Raw genomic sequence first — 18,007 nt, 5'->3', positions numbered from 1 at the left:
AGTGGAAAATTCTGGAAATTAGGTCTTAGAGGTTGACAACCACCATCACAGCCCATAGGGTAAGAGTTGTAATTTATGCCCTGGGGCCATATAAGGTGTTTATAGGAAGTGTTGTCGTAGAAACTCGAAAAGGCTCATTCGATTGGAATTTGAAAGGCCTAGTGCCCTTTTTAATAGTCGAAAGTAATTGGAAGGCTTGACATTTTTATAGTAAACATCGATGTGGATATAATGTATTGTTTTTGTTGTTGTTGTTTTTGTTTAGATCAGGGCACTTTGTATCAAGGAGTTGTCGTAGGAACTTCGAAAAGGGCTCATTCAATTTAAAATAGAAAGGGCTGATGCCCTTTATAATACTCGAAAGTGATTGGAGGAAAACTAATCCCCCTCCCACGCCCCCCCACCCATTTGACATTATTTTTAAAAAATAATTTTTTCCAAAAGATTAAATAAAAATTCAGTTTGTTAATGCTAATTCCCAATAAGGCATCTCAGCAGTATCCCAAGAACGACTGAGGGTATTATGTTGAAACGTTCGGGGCTGCTTCTGCTCTTAAATTTTAACCAAATCAAAGTAGCGTAAGTTTATCCAAGCTATCAAAGAAAGTAAACAGATTTTTTTGCGAATGGTATCAAGTTTTCCATTTCAGGTCAACTAGAGGAGGTATGAAACTAAATTAAACAGTACTATTTGTGTCTAGATTTTAAGAGGGTGTATGTTGAGTATATCGAGTGGTATATTCGCTTTATTCATAAGTCAATAATATGATTTGGTAAATATTTACCTGTTTTCTTAGCACTGAAGCGTAAGCGTTAAACTATGGGAGCTCTTGTATAATCCTGCTTTTCACCTTTTCGTCGAACAATCAATTGGTATTTATGTTAAGATCCGTGTCAAGCAATGTGCCAGGATCAGGTTAAATTTTCACTTACTTATCAAATAATGTATACAAAACATAAATATTGTAGAAGGAAGGAAGTTTCTAACTGTAAAAATAAACAAATATAACAGCAGACAAGACACCAATCAGAAAATATGTAATAAGGAAAACAAATTATAATTATGAGTGACATAAACATACAAGACATAAGTTAAAAACGACTACACCAAACAAGTAAACAGAAAAAAACTGACTCAAGCCACTCAACCAGTCAAGCCACTTGAAAGAGGATTAAAAGAACCCTCTTTCTTAAGAGTGTCTCTTAATGGAAGGCCTACGATGGGCCACACACAATTTTTTTCAATTTGCTGTTGTTTCCATGTTTTTTTCCTGTTCTGCCGTCTTTCGTTTGCCTTACTTAAAATTATTAAAAGGGTCCCTCAACTCATAGCAATTGCTTGCTTGTGTCTTTCATATTTTTATTTATTTTTATATTCGATCTCTTTTACTTTATATTTTATATCTTACTTATATTCTTAACATAAAATTATCAAACTTAATTTAAAACTTAGTAATAATAAATCAGCACATCACAAAGGTGTCTGAGATGAACATAGCAGTAAAAAGCTGTGCCAGTTTCTTGGCTATATTTAGCTCGAGGATGCCACTCCTTGTGCCTTGCGATAAAGTGGTTTCAACCGTGTTTCTCCGATTTACATGAGGGGAAATTCTGGGATAATTTCGGTCGTTTTAGTCTTCAACCTCACATATTTTGGAATTTGTTCCAAAATATTTGTATATTTTTCATACTTAGATTTTGTTGTGGCAACTTCACTTAACGTGAAGTTGCAATTGCTGCTCGTTGAAACTCATTTATTGCCCTAAGGCAGGCCCCATACAGCTACATCATTTCCCCCAATAGCGTCCTCACTAGTAGCCAAAATTATGCCTGCATACTTCCAGTTTCTAACTGGCATTGTGTGTTATTCATCCTTTGTTTTCTCAATAATTAAAATTTTTTACTTAAAACTTTCTTTTTTGGCATGCTGACCAATGGTGTGCGTAACGGAGCCATCTCTCTTCTGATTCCCTTCCTTCGGGTGGGAGTGCGATGCGTTGTTGGGGGAAAATTATCTGAAATTTCCTGTATTATCCCCTCCCAGATTTCTTCAGGGACCCATTTAGAGCTAGATCGACCCTGGGTGAGCTTACAGAGCGACACCACTGACTACCGTTTCAAACCAAATAACCAGCAATACCGGGACTTGAAGCCCTAGCCTCACGAACAAAGGACTTCAAGTCTAGCAGGCTAACCAATCGGCTAGGATGGCTCAGTAATTATAGAATATTTCTCATAATTTGTTCTCACGAACGAAGGACTTCAAGTCTAGCAGGCTAACCACTCGGCTAGGATGGCTCAATAATTATAGAATATTTCTGATAATTTGTTCTCACGAACAAAGGACTTCAAGTCTAGCAGGCTAACCACTCGGCTAGGATGGCTCAATAATTATAGAATATTTCTGATAATTTGTTCTCACGAACTAAGGACTTCAAGTCTAGCAGGCTAACCACTCGGCTAGGATGGCTCAATAATTATAGAATATTTCTGATAATTTGTTCTCACGAACAAAGGACTTCAAGTCTAGCAGGCTAACCACTCGGCTAGGATGGCTCAATAATTATAGATATTTCTGATAATTACAGAGCTGTTCATATTTAGAATTTTTTTGGGAGACAGTCTTGTTTATTCAGTATTGAAAGCAAATATTTCCAGAAGAGCATTAAAACTACTTTAGTTTCAGATGAGGCGTGATTTCTTCACTTTCTTCCAGTAGTTTCAGCAAGTTTTCATTCCATTGATTTTTAGATATTTATTTCAGTTTGCTTATTTCTGAAAGATGAAAAGTGGATATTTTGAGAAGAGTATTGTACCTATTTTACTCTCAGAAAAAACATGATTTCTTTACATTTTTCCAGGACTTTCAACAAGTCAGCCCAATTAAATAAAGGGAATGAACAAAACTTGTGAATGGCCAAATAATTGTATCTCAGGAAGCAGACAGCGAGTCGAGATATCCTTATAGAAAATGGACTTATTTCCGGAAATAATTTCCTCTTTTCCGGAATCTTAATGACGAGAAAGAGCATGAAGAGAAAATTGTGTAGATATTTTAACATTTGAGCTACATCCTAAAGAGAGTTATTTTATCTTTGAGTAAGTAATTATTCATTCATTCGTATTCGATCCGTCTGAGTGATTAAAATGATTTCCTGCTGTTTGATAATCTTGGGAGATTAACCGTTTAAATAACCCTTATTTATTCAATCCTTCGGTATAAATGGTCAGCTAAAAGAACATTGCTAGTAATTTCTTATAGTTATAAGTCAGTAAACAAATTTATTTTATTACCTATATAAACCAAGTCTTCTAATACAGTGCCAGAGTGAAATGCATCAAATCACAATTCAGCATCAAACCTGAAGCCACCCACTTAAAAAAAAAACAGAAATAAAAAAAAAGATAGAGTTTCAAAGATAAGAAAAGAGAGGAATTAATTGGCCACATACGACTCTGTTAGTGGTTTTTATCCAGCTGTAAATGCACATATGAGCTTGGCCCAGATACTTGACCCATTCTTTCGGGAGTAGCATCAAGAGTAGCAACAGTAATAGTTTATAGGATGAACCCCTTTAGCCCCCCCCCCCAAAAAAAATCCTAGATCCGCCCATGTATTATAATGATTCCATTTTTGTTAGGATGTTGTAATACTCGTATTATGGATACTAATGTAATAACTCAAGTAGTAACTCAAATATTAGATGAGATATTAGAATGAAACCCAAGCTGAAAAAATTATTTCAAATTTTTGAAATAATTTTCTGAAAGAATTTTGAATAATTTTCAAATTTTTGAAAAAATTTGAAAATAGACAGTTTCTATTCAGAAATTGTCTTAACGTCACATAAAAATGCATATATAAACTTGATCCGGAAAATTGACTCATTCTTTCCGATTAATTTTCATATGTATCGGCCAGTCATGGCCACTCCCAATGATGGATGTTAAAATGCCGGGTATAGTTTTTCCTCCAGCAGAAAGGAAAATAGTTTTTTTTTCTATGTAGAGAGGGGACAAGGAACTTTTTATTTGTTCTTGATGAAGTTATAAAAAGGTGCTTTTTAATAATCTTGGGAGGAGATTCTTTTTCATTTCCTAATGAAAATACAAAAGAAAGTTACTTTTCAAAATCTAGGGGTGAATTGTCCCCTCATAAATGGAGCCCTGGCCTTTTGTTATGCTTTGTTTCATTTATTTCAAATCAATTGTTTAAATGGTGACTAGGAAAAAAATAAAAAAAATAATTGGCTAAAGAAATAGTCCTGAACCCTTCTGCATCCTACCCTTGAACATGTAAAGAGGAGCTAACCCAAAATATTTGTAATTCGACTTTTGTTTTTTTTTGCTTAAAATGAAACTAAAGCGAATTAACGGGTAGATATTCAAAGTAAGACAGCGAAACGTCATTTTTTTTTTTTTTTTAATGCAAATGGTCATTATAAAACCGAATATTTTTTGCTTTATATCATAGGCAGCGTAATAGCACTGCCTAAGTAGAGATCGATGTTGGCACAATGTAGAATATATTTTTTTGGCTTTAGTCCAGGGCACTTTGTTTAGAAGGAGTGGCCTTAGAAACTTCAAAAAGGTCTCATTCGACTGGTAAACGAGAGGACTAATGTCCCTTTTAAATAATCGAAAATTATTGGAGGGCAAATAGCCCCCCCCCCCGCCACGCCCATCACTTCCCCAGCACATTCAATCAAATTTTTGAACAGCCATTTTGTTTAGCGTAGCTGAAAGGTCCGGAAATTATGTCTGTGAGGATGGCATACCCCTCCCCGCAGCCCTAAGAGCAAGGGATGTAAGTTATGCCCTGTGGGCATATAACGTTTTTTATAGAAAGGGTGATGGTATAAACTTCAGAGTGGGCTTATTGGCTTCGTAATCAGAAGTTCTAATGCCCTTTTTAAGAGTCAAAGTGATCGAAAGGAGGCTACCTCCCACGTCATATTTTCCCGAAATGCATCCAACAGAAATTTTAAGGACTTTTTGTTCAAAATCGCCCAAAGACCATATAATAAGGCTTTTGGCATTGAAACGAACCCCCAGAGCCTAGGACTAAGGGTTGTAAGTTTTGCCCCGCGGGCATTTAAGGTTTTACTGGAAGGAATAGTTGCATAAACTCTAGAGAAGGCTCATTTGGTTGAAAATTGGAAGTTCTAGTTCCCTTTTAAGAGTCAAAAATGATGGAAGGAAACTAGCCAGCCCCCTCCCCTGACTACCACTTTTCTCACCAAACGCATCTGATAGAAATTGTCTTCACTTCACAAAAACTAAAAGTTTTCACTTTTATAGCTTTAATAAATAAAAAGTTATTAAGATTTTAAGGATTTAAAATCAGCATATGTTCATTAAACTGACAATGCACATTCATTTGTATTTTTGTCAGTTAAGCGCAAATGTTCTGGCCGTGAGAAGGCATAGGGGTCTTGAGGCCTACTCATGTTAATTTCTGCTCGTTTTGAGTTTGACTTCGTTATTTATTTTAATTTCTGCTCGTTTTGAGTTTCTTTTATTTATTGATGCTGATTTGTGGCAGTTTTAAGCTTGGTAGATTATTCTATTTTTGTTCTTTTTTTGTTTTCATGGAGTTCTTTACTTTTCTTTCAAAGACTTATTTTTTGGGAAAAATTTATTTTTATTTTTAATTAATCTGATAAAAACAAACACTATACAGGTAAAAACATGAGCACTGTACAAGAAAAAACCAAAAGCAACTAACAACTGACAAACTACAGTTGTTGTTGTTTAACAAACCTAACTGATGATTCTAGCGCAGCATAAGTACAGAAAAAAACTGTTGTATAAACAACAACTATTCTTTTGTTTTTCTTTTGACTTCTTTTTTTTGTACAGTATTTGTGCATTTTTTTCCTCATCTTTTTATTTTATTTTCTAGTGTATGTTAGCTTTTGCATCTAGTTTCTTTTATACTTTTTTTCCGTTGATAAGAACTCCTCGGTATGAAGCCAATATGTGTGTAGCATATGTCTACAAATTAAGCAAGGTCTGTCGAAGGTTCTGATTCATTTTCGCTTATCTTATACCATATAAGCCCACAATTGAGACAGTCCCTGTCTCAATTAGTTGTAATCACAGTCAGACGTAGTCACAGCTCCAGTCACAAGTTGTTACAGTCACACTTGCAAGTATTCGCATCCATGAGGAGTCGCAAGTTGTTACAGTCGTAAGAAGTCGCAGACGCAATTAGTCGGAGTAACAGTAACAGAAGCTATTGTAGCTATAGAGGATGTGTTAGGAGTATAAGTACTAGTAATAGTGGTCTTTGTAGCAGTAGTTGTAGTAGTAGCATGCACACAGTGCGTTTTGGTTAGTTCAACATCCCCCTCAATATCCACTGAAAGTTTCAACATAACCTCTATATCGTCCTTGAGATATTGCTTCTATCCCTTTTCACCACCTGTTGCACATAGTGTGTTTTGAATGAATTCAACACTCCTTGAAAGTTCCACTCTTATAAACTTAACCTTAGTAGTAGTAGTAGTAGTAGTAGTAGCAGCAGTAGTGACTGTAGTCCTCATCGTCGTAGTAATAGTAGAAGTAATAGTAGTAGTAGTAGTATATAGTAGTAGTAGTAGTAGTAGTAGTAGTAGTATTAGTAGTAGTATTAGTAGTAGCAGTTGCAGTAGTAGTAGTAGTGCAGTAGCAGCAGTAGTGGTAGTAGTATTAGTAGTAGTAGTAGTAGTAGTAGTAGTAGCAGCAGCAGCAGTAGTAGCAGTAGTGGTAGTATTAGTAGTAGTATTAGTAGTAGTAGTAGTAGTAGCAGTATTAGCAGCAGTAGTAGTAGTACTTATTGTAACAGTAGTGGTAGTAGTACCAGTAGTAGCAGTAGAAATAGTAGTGGTAGTAATAGTAATAGAAGTAGTAGTAGTACTAGTAGTAGTATAAACAACAGTAGTAGTATCAGTTGTAGCCTACTAGTAGCAATGGTAGCAATAGTATTACATAGTGCCTTTTGGCTAGTTTAGCATCCCCTATCTCCATCTTTAGCATCAATATCTCCTGAATATTTCAACTTGATGCCCTGAGCCGTTCCTTAGATATTCCTCATACTGCCTCTTGACAACCTGCATGCACATAGTGTTTTTATTTACTTGAACATTCTCTGAAAGTTACACCTTAACATCTTTAGCCGTAGAAGCTGAAGTAGTAGCTGTAGTAGTAGTAGTAGTATTAATAGTAGCAGTAGTAGTAGCGGGAGTAGTAGCAATAGTAGTAACAGTAGTAGCAGTTACAGGAGCAGTAGCAAGAGTAGTCGTAGTATTAGTTATATATAAACAGTGCCTTTTGGTTAATTCGGCATCCTTTTCAATATGCCCTGACAGTTTCAACTTTATACTCTAGGCAATCCTTGGGGTATTGCTGACGCACAGAGTGCTTTCTGATTTAGTTTAACATTCCCTTCAATATTCTCTCAAAGTTTCACTCTGATAGCCATAGCCTTAGTAATAGTAGTAGCAGCAGTGATAGTACTAAAAAGTACTAAAGTACTAAAATCAATAATAGTAGTAGTACAGTAGTAGTATCAATAGTAGTAGTAGTACTAGTATTAGTAGTAGTAGTAGTTGTAGTAGTAGGAGGAGGAGTGTTATTAGTAGAAGTAGTAGTGGTAGCAGCAGTAGTAGTTGAAGGGCTGATAGTATCAACAGTAATAGTAGTCATAGCAGTAGCAGTAGTAGTAGCAGTAGTAGTAATTGTAGTAGTAGTAGCAGTAGTGCTAATAGTAGCAGTAGTGGTAGTAGTTGTAATAGTAGTAGCAGTAGCAGTAGCAGTGGTAGTAGTAGAAGTGGTGTTAGTAGTAGCAGTAGTAGCAGTAGCAGTAGTAGCAGTAGTAGTAGCATACTAAAAGTGGTAATGGTTGTAGTAATAGAAGTAGTAGTAATAGCATTAGTGGTAGTGCCAAAAGTGGTAATAGTAGTACTAATACAAGTAGTAGTAGTAGGACTAGTAGTAGTGATAGCAGCAGTAGTAATTTTAGTGGTGGTAGTAGTAATAGTAATTGCAGTAATAGTAGCAGCAGTAGAAATAGTAGTAGCAGTAGTATCAGTAGTAGCAATAGCAGTAGCAACAGTAGTAATAGTAGGAATAGTACTAGTAGTATTAGTAGTAGTAGTGCATGCATGCATGCACATAGTGTGTTTTGATTTATTTCATCATCTCCCTCGGCATATTAAGAAAGTATCACCCTTTTGACCCTAGCCTTTGTAACAGTAGTAGTAGTAGTAGTAATAGTAATAGTAGTAGTAGTAGAAGTAGTAGTAGTATATTAGTATTAGTAGTACTAGTAGTAGCCGTAGTAGCTGTACTAGTAGTAGTTGTAGTAGTAGTAGTAGTATTTGTCGACATCCATTCGGACAAGCTGCATTGCATATAGTGTGTTTTGATTTAGTTCAACATCTATTGCAGCAATCCCTTAGAGCTTCACCTTAATACCTTTAGCCTTTTTGGAAACCGAGGATCAAACAAGCTACCCTTTACCAATAACAAATTCCATATGTAAACAATGGGAAAATGACATAACTTACGTCCATTGTCTCAAGGATTGTTGGAAATTATTTCATACCCAAAAGTACATTTATTGGACCTTTCAATATGCTGAACAAAATGATTATCTCAACTTTTTGATTGGATGTCTTTAAAGGGAAAGCAGCAAAATAGGGCTTTGGAGGGGGCTCATTTCCCTCCATTGACTTTTGACTCGGAAAGAGAACACCAGGACTTCCAATTTCCAACCAAATGAGCCCTCTTCGAAGTTACAAGTACTTCCATACGATGGGACTTTATTAAGAAAATAAAAGTAAATGCCTCTGATTTACTTTGAGGCCAAATTTGTCGATCATAGCGATTTAACACTTTTTTTTAGTTTTTTTCCAACTTGTTTTTGTTGCCTGGCCAATTTTATCAACTTCTTGATTCTATTGGTGAAGGTATTGATAGCCATATGGTAACCTTTCATTTAGCTTGCTTGCCTGTGCAGGTACACTTGTATAAACATTATTAATCCAAAATATCCTTCATCAACCTTCGTTACTTTTCTTCTCTATGGTTATACTTTAAGGAAGTCCAAGCATATTTATCAGTTTTCCGTTCTCCTTGAGGTTCTGTTTATATGCCACATGGTACCGCTTGAATCACCTGAAAGTGCTTCGTATATTTCAAGAAAGGGCAAGGACCCAATTGTCTAATGATAATGTGGCCTATCTTTGCTGGATTTGGTATTTCCATGATAATACCAGAAGTTAGATTTACTGACATTATTATGGCCATTTGATTTCAAGCCGGAATGGACCTCCCTAGCGGTTACCACTATTTTAGTTCTTTTCAGTGATTACTTTTCGGCCTGGTGCAACCTTGGGCCAGACTTGAGTAGTAATGCCTCTCTGCTTTCAGCAATATGCCTTCCTAGGATTCCCACAACTTGCTCCCCCAGGATTCCCACAACATACCCTCCCAGGATTTCCATGCCACCCTGGATTCTGCAACATGCCCTCGGAGACACACCGCCCTTGATTCTGCAACAATCGTAATTCCCGTGACGCCACGGAAGACACACCCCTGTGTTAAATGGTCAGGTGTTACGTCAGTTTTTACATTTGGGAAGACAAGCCCTCGGAATTCAAGCACATTCTGTTTTAAATGGTCAGTTGTTATATAATAGAGGATGACGCAATCTTGTATGACCTTTCTTCAGTATTAGAAAGCCTAAGATTCTCCTTTAAAAACCTATGAGGGCTCCTCTACCCCCTAGAATTTCCCTAAAAACTTTGCTTCAGTATTAGAAAACGTACATTACCCAAAATTCTCCTTTAAAAATCTGTGAGGGGCTCCTTTACCCCCAATAATTTCCCTAAGAACCTACATTTCCATTTTAAAAGCTGTGAAGGCTCCCCTACCAACAAGGATTCCCTAAAAACACGTATTTCCATTTTAAAACCTATGAGGGGCTCCTTTACCCCCAAAAATTTCCTTAAAAATCGTCTTTCTCTTTAAAAACCTACACTTCCATTTTAGAAACCACTGAGGATTCCTTTACTCCCAAGAATTTCCCCTAATGATCAACAACTACATTTTAAAACCTTTGAGGGCTCCTCTATCCCTATAAATTTTCCTAAAAGCGTAAATTTCCAATTTAAAACCAGTGAGGACTTCTTTACCCCCAAGAATTTCCTTAAGAACCTTCTTTCTTTTAAAAAAACCGGTGATGGGATCCTTTACCCCCCAAAATTTCCTTGGAAACCTCCTTTCTCTTTAAAAACCTACATCTCATTTTAGAAACCAGTAAGGGCTCCTTTACCCCCCCCCCCCCAGAATTGTCCTAAAAACCATTATAAGCCTAATATTTCCCAAAAATATAAAGCGGCCATTTTGGTTTGTCTCAATTCTCGATCATTTTCAACGCAAAGAACTGTTATAGAGACTATTGTTTTCTATCGGTCAATGAATTCTTGGAAATTCATTCCCCCTCGCTATTCTCTGGAAAAAACAGTTGCTAGTATTGGGAAGTATACAGATAGGCATCCTATATAAACAAAATTCAACCACCATATTGTTTTCTATCGGTCATTGAATTCTTGGAAAAACATCTGTCTTCTAACTAGAAGCACCATACAATTCCTTTGTGTCTGGGGCACTATAAATAGACGATAGAAAGAGCCTTTTCATCAGTCTTAGATAACCTATTGAAAGTGACATACCTTCTTTAAAAATGGACGCTACCAGGAAATTGAAAATTGATTGGACAGCCGCTTATATGCTGGTGAGTCCCTCTTAGTTTTATTACTATTAGAACTTTCTAGTCTGTTATTTCAAAAGCATCTCCAAGCAAGCCAGTAACCCACATAAGCCTCTTTTTTATACCCCCACTCCTTCACCATTAAGATGAGCATATTCATTTTTCAGCTAATATAACCTCTTACATTAGATAAACAACTAAAAACCTATCTCCATCTCCCATAAAGTACTTTTACCGGTGATAAATAAATCCTATTCCAAAAATTAATCTATTCGCTGATATTTTTTTCTATTCAAAAATGGTATCTTTTTTGCCAAACCCGACAGACGTGTTTAAGCCTTGGTCCATCAGCTATTGATCTTTAACCTTCTCGCATTTCGAAAACCTACCTGCTGATAGCTAATTGTGAACGAGAGGGGAATGTGTTACTTTCAGCTGTAATTCAGTAAAAAGGTCTTTTTGCATTTAAGCCAAATCCTTTCTTTGTGAGGTAAAATGACGGCTTATACACTTCGGCTTTTTTGAGTTTCAACCAGTAAAATAGTTATGTAAACAGCGTGTTATATTTAAAATAGATGCAGAGGGCGGAGCAGATTTTTCTAAATGGTATATACAAATGGTTAAACAAGGGCCATTTCTTTCATAATATATAAGAATTATTGGGCGAGGCCTCCCCTTACATAATGTAAGCAAAAGTGGATATGCACTGATTTTCTTATGTCTTATCAGCACCATATTTTTTGCCAGCGGGCACATATCTCTAGAAGGGCTTCATGCTAAATCGGAGATATCATGCTTCGTGATAAAGTTCTTTAAGAAGAGGTGCCAAGGAACAAATATTGCATATAAAGCGGACAATAAGTTTGAGATGGAAGGTTTTCCAACAATGATGAGTGAACATGGCTTAGTAATCACGAATTCATCCTAAGTAAGGCCCTCTTAAGCAATACTGTATCCAGGGAGGGAGTTACCAGCTTTGACCCGATCTGAGCAAAGGGTTTATGCATCTTTTACCCCTGTATCATTATAAAATTTTACTTGTATCGGACCCCCCTTAAGGAGGGAAGAGGTGGGAATGGCACTTATTTCATAAAGATCATTTCCAGAAGATGATTTTTTTCTGAAAAACTTTTTTTTCTCTTTTAGGAGTACCCATAGCCCCACCCTCAAAAAGGGCTAGAGGGCACGAAGCAACTTCTCTACAACGTCTGGAGATGCCTGGGCCTTCCAGGGCCTTTTTGCACCAACCATCGGCTTCCCGTCAAGCTGTCATGCCCTCTCTACAAGCTCCTGCCCCTCAAGCGATGCCTACGCCCTCGGCTCCCCGTATTGCGATGATTGGGTCTTTACAGGCATTCCCTACACCAGCCCCCTGCCCCCTTCAAGCTGCCATATTACCTCCACCAGCTGTCTCGTCAAGCAATCTATGTGCCCTCAGCTCCCCGTCATGCTGTCCCCCGTCGAAAAATTCCTGCGCCCTCGGATCCCCGTCAAGCTGTTGGCCAATCGGCGCAATGTGAAGATGTAAGTGAATTAATTGATATAATTTCATAAGGCTTATTCTTTTTACTGTATTTTTAATTTTTACTATTGCCTCTTATCCTAAAAATATTCCATGCTTTTCAATACAGGGAAAAATAGGATTAGTTCCCCTGTGAGTAACTAACATAATGCATTCCTTTTAAGCCCCCTGGCCCTCATTAGCTCCGAAGGGAGGATTTGAAACCCCCATTGATCCTTGGATTAATAGTTTATTAGTCTTTCAATAGTTTCGGGTGAAGACCCCTGTCCTAAGAGAGAGAGAAATAGCTAAATAATATATCCTTTTCAGGAAATAGCTAGAACCTTGTATTGAAAATTTTTGGGGGATGGGATGAATAATGGGCCTCCTGGCTCTCATTAGTTCTGAAGGCTTTTCAAAATAATAACAGCAGCTTGTCCCCGTTAGACTAAAATTTCTTTTTTTCACAGCTAAAAATCATAAAATGCATCAAGGAGTAAGACTTTTCTTATTCCTTTTTTCAGGCCACAGCCGATATTGATCACATATTTGACGATATGCTCTCAAATTTTTATGATATGGGAGCAGCACCATCTAACGACACCACTGATGAACTCAGGGTATGGATCAACGATTTGCTTGCAAAATGGCCAGACACATTCTCCTCCTCGGTAAGACTCTTTAGAACATTATAATAGCTGAAAAGTAAAGATAGAAGATTTATATGCTAATTTCTAGTTCTTAAATTTTTAACAGGTATTGAGGAGTCTAATGATCTGAAAGCTCACTTTGAGGGGAGGGGGGGGGGTCCATGTAAGGAATAATTTCTGCTCTCAATACATCCAAAAGGGGAGACTTTAGGGGGCTCATTACATTTATAGCCAGTAGTATGGAACCTGAGTGTCAATGAATGCTTATTACACCTCTAGTATGCTCTTAATACATCCAAAGGAGAGCCCTTTGGAGGCTCGTTGCATTTTTAGCCAGTAGAATACTCATAATACCTTCGAAGGGTCATATTGCCCAATTATGCTCATTATGTACTAGTGTGGTCCTTCAAACTAATTCTTAACTATGATCTTCCCTTTTTGTTGGATGAAGTGTTTCAATGAGTTAATATGCTCTTACCATTTTCTAGGTTCACATACCGACACCAGGACCCTCTAACGGCAACCTGCTAGCACTGGAAACAGAACATGAAGGGTTTTAAATATTGGGGTGAGTCTTTCAAGAAGAGAGTCCCCCGACATTAATTAAGACGCTTTTGTGAGGGAGATTGGCCTCGACAATAAAATTTTTGATCGTATAATCGAAAAGTTACCAGTAAGCGAAGGTCAAGAGGGTGCTAGAAGATCACATACCCACCTGTCACAGTGATATGGGGGAACAAAGTAGTACCGGCTCACCCACTGTTTTCCCAGAGTTATTGTTAGCTAATACCGCTTTGCGCAATATTTATGTTTTAGGGCTGAGTTCGGGGATCCCTTCAACTCTCGTACATATGGTAGTATCCAACCAGATCCAATAGACACACTCCACTCCTATGTCAGCACGCTTCGGGTGCTTCTTGAAAACCACAAACGAGAGGTGGGGGGTAGGGACGGTATAAAGGCATCCATCGCACTGAAAATATTTTTTTAATGAAAAGTACTCGCATCACCTCCAAATACCAATGCGGACACTTCACCCTGACTTACGAAATTTTTGAGGGTGGTTTTTCCGATTAATTAGGTAATATTTTTCATAAGGTGGAGGGTTACAGTGAAAATGAGAACGGGTTGGTTGTTTTATTTATTGAAAATTTGGAGGTTAATATCATAAAGTTTAAAAAATAATTTATTTCAGAAGGTGCGAGGGGGAATGGGAAGCCCAATTCTAGAAAATATAATGCAGATTTAGTGCGGTGTAAAGGTGTACAATACTTTCGTTTCTATACGGGCTTAGAGTGTTTCAAGTATTCAGTCCTTGTCGTGGGAAACAAAACTTGCTTCAATGATGCTAGTAAGCCGGATTTGGATGGTTTGGCAGTTTATGGGGGCGAGGAAAGGGCAGAGTTTTCAAAAGTAGATTTTAACTTTTCAAAGGGCGTTATCCTGTAACATTTAAGGCATTATCCTGTAAAATTTAACCTGTAATATTTTTTAGAGGGCAAATGAGCATTTAATCATTGGGGTTTCAGTGTCAAAGTACGATACAGAGCATGAAGAGGGAGAAATTAAAATAAAAAAAGAAGTTTTGTATTCAGTAAGGGCTTTTTTCATTGAGTCAGTGAATTACTGGGTATAGCTACTTTAGAGGCTGCCAAAGAACCTGTTATAATTGGCCATTTCTTTTATATTCCTCATATTAGTCGTGTTTTAAGTGAGGATAAAAGTCATAATCAAGGGAGGACTGGCTATGAATCACCAATTTGTTTATCTAGATTTTATAAGGAGTTAAAATTAAAGCACCACTTAAGACACTGCAAGCGTCATGGATACCAGTCTGCAGAGACGATTTCGGGGGAAAATGCCATCTTGTGTTCCAAAAATTTTCAGAACTCTTTCCTGCAGAGCGATAAGGTAAATTAGATAAAGAAGCCAAACTCATGGATGTGTGCGTTCCATCAAATTTGAATCGTGTCAAAGAACGCGAAGCCATTGCGGTCTCCTTTTCCCAGGTGCCAAGGGACTGAAGTAATGACATTCAATTGTTAGATATAATTGAGACATTGGGTGGGAGAAGATTGTGTAGGCGTAGCTATGGTTGCGCTTATTAAAACAACTAATAAGGCAATATGAAGCGGTGCAAGACACATTATCCAACGGCTCTATCACCAGAAGACGAGTTGGCTATTAAAGATAAAGATATGGGTTGGGTTTTCAAGAAAAAAAAATCTTGTGGGTAGTGAGGATGCGAAAGTCTGGGATCATGATCATGCAGGTGATTCTTTTCTATCGGGAAGGAGTAACTTTCGGGGGGTTGCACAGAAATAGTGTAACGCAAATGTTAAGCAGCAATGGTTTCTACCGGTTTGAATGCACAATTCCAACTGCGATTTCAAATTCATATTACCAGCGTTGGCACGTTTGCAGACAGGTAAAGTTGTAGAAGGCGCATGGATGGGTAGCTCTATTTCATATAACATCATACTCGAATGATCTAAAAAATCCTAGTCTTAGAATTCAAATAGAAAACCGCTGAAGATAATGAAACCTACTTGAATTGCATCCGTTTTTGTGATGTCTTTAGTTATCTCCCCAAATCCCTTGTTCAGCTCATTTAAGTAAAATATTACTTATATTAAGTGATGATTTTAATAGTCTTCCCCTCGTAAAACAGCGCTTTCCAGCTGATGAAATGTATGGTTTATTAATGCGTAAGGGCAAATACCCGTAAGAGAGCTACAACTCCATCTCTAGTCTACGTGAGGTAAAATTACCGCCCATCGAAGAGTTTTATGATTCACTTCGCGATCGTCAATGGACCACTGCCTATTATAGATTTGATAAGTAGGGTTTGGGCTAAAGTGAGGTGTAAAAATAGGGAGGATTATTGCAAAGTATACATGTACCTGGTAAGCGTTGTATTGACGTTGTTGGATATTGTCAGTAAAAACACGGACAAAATTTACTAGAAATTTGGGTTGGATTTGGGTTATTATTTTTCAACTCCTCATCTGGTCATAAATTTAATTCGATAAATAGGTGATGCAAAAATAGTTCTGATCACCGACGTGGATCAGCACTTATTTGTTGGGAGATCTATGCAGGGAGGGTATGTTTTTCACGGGGATCATATTCTTGAAACCGACCCAACTGGTCAACGCACTGGTGAAAAGTCGTATGTGGCTTTCTTGGATTTAAATTCTCTTTATCCGTTGGCAATGTTTCACTTATATTTGCCGTGTGGAAATTACAAATTGCTTAATGATCCTTATGCTTCAGTTTTCACCAACATTTACACTGTTGAGAAGAATAAACTACAAGGATGAATTTTCAAAATTGATCAGGAAATACCTTTTAAACCTCATGACTCGGTAAAGGACTTTGTTTTCCCGTGCATAAGCAGAGCGGTGCCTAGGGATTGATTGAGTCCCTATAATTTATCTTTCGTAGATTGGGGTATGCACTGGACACCTTCAAAACAAAAGCTTATTGCCTTCCTTCCTCAGAACCAGAATATTGTTCTATATCACGTTCATTGGCCGTGGATGCAGGCCAACGGTTTTAATGTCACAAAGGCTCATAGAGCCTTCCAGTTCGATCAAAAGCCTTATATGAAGACGTTTAATGACAATGTCGTCAAGAAACGATCTGGAGCAAAAACAAAGGTCGAAAAACAGATCTTTAAACTCATTTAAAATTCGGCCTTTGGTAAGATATGCGAGAGTGTGCGCAATAGGAGTCGCTATGACGTCTTGACCGACCTAAAAGAATGTGCCCGCGAATCATTGTAAGTCCAAACTTTACATCGTTCATGATAACAGAGTCCACTATGGTCCTTTTACATAGAAAAAGAAGGGCAAAGTTAAATAACAACATTGCCGCTGCAGTGCCATATCTAAAGTTAAAAAAAATCATGTTGAAATTTTATTACAATGTTTTTAAGCTTTAATGGCTGGGGGAGGGGCAAGTTCAAGCGTATTATGAAGACACAGACTCACTCCTGTTGAAAGGTAAAACAGATATTCTGTTGGACGATTTGGAAAACGGTATGTACATTAGCACCCGAACGGGCTTTACCAACTGGAATGAGTCCGTTTATCCGGAGCTAGTGAAGTGCTAGGCCCCAAATCAGTTATTAATGTTAAAATCCGAGACGGGGATTACTTGGTACCAAAAGGTGTGTTTCCTGGTCCGAAGCTGTACTGTGTGGAAACACACAATAAGGTTATCAAACAAGTCTGCAAGGGGGTTCCTTCACATTATGTAAAAGCATATTTCAACCTAAGGTTTTATAGGAACTGTGCAGAGAATAATTTATTTTCAAGAGCGAAGGTCATGGCCATTCGCCCTTTAAAATATAGAAACAGTACAGTTCGAGTAGCAAAAATGCCACGTCGTTTACCACGTCGGCCAAAGCCTATGTGCGTGCGGACGGTGCGAGTGTACTACCAAACGGTCACTATATTACTTCCGGTTGAGTTGATTGTATAGATTATAGAAAACAATTCGGTCTGGAGAAAACTCAATAGTTGGAGGTTGGGGGGAGGGGGATCTTTTTCCGACAGTCTCCAGCTCAGCAGTGTGTGTTTTCTTTTAGTTTATATATATTTTGTTGCGCAAAGCGGTATTTTATTTTGTGTTTTCTTGCCCCTACCTGGCCCTCGCCCGCGGCGGGCACTTACCGGCCGTCGTTATGGCCGCCGCGTCTTCCGGAGAAGTCCAGTCGTGTCCGGTCCTCCGGATGGGACTCATTTTCTAAGTGCCTTTTCAAATGTCTATTTTAGATATTCAAATGTTTTTGTCAATATATTCAAGTTGTTTTTTTTGTAAATTTATTGCCTTTAAAGAAATTTGTAGTGTATTTAATCATGTTTTCAACAAAATGTATATTCTATTTTCTATGTATTTATTCAACGGATTGAGGTTAGGTTAGGTTAGTCGTACTTTGACATTGGAGTTATCAATTTTAAACATAATTCAGATCATTTCTTTTCGGACTATCAATGTCTGGCAAAACAACACTATTAAAGAAAATAATTCTAAATCGTGATAAAATTTTTCTTAGAAAATCCGAAAAACATCTTTTATTGCTATAGTGTA

The 18,007-nt window shown here is 37.5% G+C and overlaps 1 protein-coding gene across 1 annotated transcript in view; it reads left to right on the top strand.

Moving 5' to 3' along the window:
* The window catches only part of LOC148951733 (transient receptor potential-gamma protein-like), a 325,562-nt gene that overhangs the window by 10,223 nt on the left and 297,332 nt on the right, over positions 1-18,007 (top strand). The window contains exon 2 of the mRNA XM_089088658.1: positions 2,862-3,099. The gene's annotated coding sequence lies outside the window, so the exon portion shown is untranslated. The remainder of the gene's footprint in view (positions 1-2,861; positions 3,100-18,007) is intronic.

The sequence above is a fragment of the Artemia sp. Qi Xiang Cuo genome, chromosome 5, assembly GCF_049724085.1.
Source record: "Artemia sp. Qi Xiang Cuo chromosome 5, ASM4972408v1, whole genome shotgun sequence".
In the NCBI taxonomy this organism is placed as follows: Eukaryota; Metazoa; Arthropoda; class Branchiopoda; order Anostraca; family Artemiidae; genus Artemia; species Artemia sp. Qi Xiang Cuo.
The sequence above is the reverse complement of the archived record's forward strand: the minus strand, read 5'-3'. Positions and strand labels throughout refer to the sequence as shown.